We start from the raw sequence: 4,534 nt of genomic DNA on the forward strand, positions 1-4,534 counted from the left end.
TTTTACTGCCCTCAAAGTGAAAAGTCAGTGGGTGGTGAACATGAAACATTTTTGTGTGCTATATAATCATATTCTTTCTAAATCTTGATTTTTGTATCATCTGGGTATTTGGAGTAAGAATGACTTCTGATTTCTGAACCTGTACTTTGGAGGTACACTGAAGAGCAGGTACATTTTCCCTTTGTAGATCAAGATGCAGAAAAGAGGGATGGAAAAAAAAAAGCAAAAATTAATTCTCCAGCCAAGGGGGTATGTCCTGCATTCATTGAAAAAGTCATTTGGGGTTTTCAGTGGTGTTTGATTTCACCTCTACAAGAGACCTCCAGGTGCCAGGCTGCTGCATGACATTCAGGGCTGATGGACCCATCAGTTTTCATTATTCTGTGGTCATAGTTCCCCTGACAGGAAAAATTAAAGGTGCAGTTCCTATGGTTCACACCAGCAAAATCTCAGGTTCCTCTGAGAGGAAGGAAGGACTGGTAGAGGATAATGACTTTGTCAATCTCCTGGTATTTACTTGTCCTGCCTCAGTAACTGGAAGACTTTGAAATCTGCTGGTAAGTGCAAAATTAAATATTATTGACCAGAATGAGAAGTTAATATATTTTGGAAGATTTTGGACTGTATGTTATTTTTGCATACAAAAAAAAGTATATGACTTTTAATTAACTATTAAAAGCAACTGACATTATTTTTCACCTCTGAAGTTTCCTCCTCAAGTCTTTAATCTCTTCTTTAGAGGAACAGATAGCTGGTAGTCTTCAGGAAACATTTTTCATTTATCTGCAAGATAAATGTATGAATTTCTTCCAAAATAGTTTATCTATCTGTCTTAACATCAAATTTTTTAATAAGTCTCCAGGAATACAATGTAGTAATCATATGGCACTAGGAAATACGATACTGAGTGTAGGAGTAACAACCAGAGGTTTTTAATGTGCCATTAAGTAGTAAACTCACAGGTGCATGATAGTGTCTAAACAACTGTTGAGAAAAATAATTTAAAAATATGTCCAGAATAAAAGAAAATATGTATAAAAGTAAGGAAAGATCAGTGGTTTTTATTTTCTCATTAAATTTTATTCACATTAAGAGTGTTCTTTAGATAAAGCAGTGAAAGTGCTGTTTGGTCAAAAGGAAATATTGTTATGAAGTGTTTAAAGGGGAGAACGGTTGTGTGGGTACAACAATTTCAGTTAGTTAATCAGTAAATAGCAGCAAAAACACATTACATGTCACAGACAGAAAGAGCAGAGTATTCTGCACACAATGAAATAATGCTAATGTTCAATTTCTATTTGTAATCATGTTAGAATCTTCCAGGAGAATAAAGCACAATAAAATATTAAGTGATGTTTTCTACTCCTAGAAAAAAGGTTTATTATCCCATAAATCTAAAAGAATTGGAACTCAGAAATGCTTACATTTTTTACTGTCATGTAAAAAGGTGGCTTTTCTATGTTCAGGTAACCATTCAAAGTCTGTTGGCAGGACATACACTAACAAAATATTGCCATTATCCAAAAGTATTATGAAAAGAGGTCTTGTAGCTATAAAATAGTTGAAAAGACATCATAAGCTTTTTCCAGTCCTTAAGATTCAGTGTCTAAACATCTGGAGAAAGAGATAATCCTGATGAGATAGAAATGAATGAGAAAGATAATATTACAAGCTTTTCACATTTATAATCTCTAATTGTGGAGGAAACAATAAACAGACACTTTTTTTCATAGGAACACAGTCTTATAGGCTGCACACTGCTTTCCTATGAGACATTAGAATTGGAGAAGAAGCAGAGAAAATGCTTTGCCCTGTTTTGCAACACATATGCATATTCTGGTATTTGCAGTTCAGTTACTTTATAGAGGATGATGGCACCAGTCAGCAAAATATTTCAGAAGTCTGGATAATAAGAACTGAGAGAGAACAAAAAAAACCCCTGAATCTTAGACTATTCTGATGTGGTTAAAAATTAGCACATACATAAATACTTGTCTATTTGAAAGGGAAGTCAGGACTGTAAAAAATTAGTGAGAAGACTGTTGCACAATGGAGTGGGAAGTTTCAGCCTGAGGAGAATATCTAATACGGCTTCTCTTTTCAATGATACTGTAGTCTGAGGTATTAGTTTGAATGATCTGTATATTTTCAATATTCTATTTCTGCCTGTTTTAACCTTTCATATATTTGTGCTGTAATAAGGGATATGCTATTTTCCACTGTAACAAGAAACATTTTTGTTACTATAAAATATATTTCCACTTTTTTTTTGATGATTTTTACCTGTATTTTTATTTTTCTGCATTTTTTTAATGTAACCATGTATCGTTATATTCTTCATCTAAAAATGAATGAAGTTTTGTTAAATTTTGTTCAGCTCTATTGATGATGTATTGTATTACTCCTTTAGTTCATTTCAAGGAGATACTTATATATATATGTATAAATATATGTATACACACATGCTATATTTAAAAGTGTCTGTCACTGGTTTTATCTGTTTAAAAGTTTTTGTCAATGTATGTTCTGTTTTTGCACAGGTATAATCCTGTTTGACCAGGCTTTTACTTTCAAACTCAAGATAGCTTTATTTTTTCATAGTGACTTCAGGGTGTGTGTCCATAGGAACTAATTTTTTTCTTTATTTGGTTTGATATCTTCCAGTATATGTTTGTATACAAAGAGAGAATTATCATCTAAAACAGAGAAGCCAATTGTTATTTAATAAGAATTTAAGAACACATACTGTAATATCAGATCCCACATTTTTCAGCATACCATTGCTTTTGTCTCATACACACACACACACACACACACACACACACACGCACACACTCACAAAGAGAGAGATGTCTTTCCTTAGTCCATGGACCAATCCCTATAAAACTGCTGAATTCATCCAGTCCATGCTATCAGGCTCCATCTCTTGTAACAGTCTTTCAAAGCAGAAGAGATGGTGTGCAGTTTCTGCAATAATTCCAAACCAAAAACTTAAACTCATTTATGCTTTCTGCCTTGTAGATAATCATGCATTTTTCCCTTTATTTGTATATAAAAGGATTCTTAATAGATTTTGAAGTATGAGTGGTGACATCCTTGCTTTTGAGAAAAATGGACAAAGCTACATAAAATGGGCTTAGACAAATAAATAGACAATACTTTGGTAAACATGCTCCCCAAAAGGATAAAAAGAATAGATTTCTAACCTGGTAAAATGCCTGTGGAGATGGGTGCAGTGACATCTGTTGGGACCCTACTCCCTTATCTAAGGCCCTTGAAAAATCAATAGTCCACAACTAGGGAAAAATATTTGTTTTTGTTACCCCACCTCCCAGTTTTTAAGTCTTGTCCTTAGTTGTAGTGTTACCTTTCTCTGTATGGAATCTGATGAACTGTGGTTATTCTGTGTAAATTTTGAAAAACTCAGTTTCCTGGTCACATTGGACACAATAACATTCCTTATAGGAAGAACGAAGGACTTCTGCTATGATAACAGCAATGTCTGTGAAAGGAAAGTCTTATATTGTGAGTAGAAGAAAGTGCATAGAGGATGGGAGAATAGCAGGACAGGATTATACCTAGCTGTACATTCCTACTAGCCATTTTCAGCCCACTGTGTGCAGCCAGCAGGTACAGTCAAATTTGATCTTGCACTATAGCATCAACAGTGAAGGGCTACTAAAGACTAAATCGATCTTCCCAGTCTTTATGGTACATTGCTTGTTTCTTCATATTCTGGCTATTAAGGGGATTTGCTCTGCCTGGGCAGTTTGTACAAGCACAGGCTGTAAGAACTGCTTGTAGTCATCCCAAAGGGAGCCAGCAGAACATGTACTGTAATATCAGATCTTTCTACCTTGTTTCTGGCAGGCTACACCAATAGAGGCAAATTTTAACACCATTAAATTTAATTTGTTGCCATTTGCAATACTTCTGGTTATGAGCAGTGTTGTTATAACAGATAAAGTGAGGGGGAAATAGGACTCTTCTAAAATTGATTGGAATATTCTATCTCATTACATGGTCTTCCTGTATACGGGATGGGGAAGTGCTCTGATATACACACACATAAACTATATATATCTCTATAAAAAATTCTCTTTATGTCTATTTCTAGATACTCATCCCATATGTATATAAAATTATGCCCTTGAGTTTACAGAAATGTAAATGCAGTAAAGTTTTTCATATATCAGATTATAAATGTGAAATATGCAAAGTCTGTTGGTTTTCCCCAAAATAGTATTGCAACCGATAGTCAAACCTTCAGCTGCCGGCTTCTGTCTGGTATCAATAACTGCCAGTGTAAATGGGATGGGCTGCCCAGACAGGTAGAAAGATTTAAAGTAAGATTGCTTAGATCTCTCCTGTAACAATCTCCTCAAAAAAGACCAAAAGGTTTTAAAATTAATTAGAATTATTAAGTTTTTTAATGCTCAGAATAATAATGAATAAAAAAGTTGCAGGTTTATATACAGTACTTAAGTTCTGTCTTCCTTTGAATGCAAGTCATTTATTTTTGGTTTGGTTTCAA

The sequence above is a fragment of the Pezoporus flaviventris genome, unplaced genomic scaffold (genome assembly GCF_033815535.1).
Source record: "Pezoporus flaviventris isolate CSIRO_AGI_PZ_B2104156 unplaced genomic scaffold, CSIRO_AGI_Pfla_v1 ptg000015l, whole genome shotgun sequence".
Taxonomy (NCBI): Eukaryota; Metazoa; Chordata; class Aves; order Psittaciformes; family Psittacidae; genus Pezoporus; species Pezoporus flaviventris.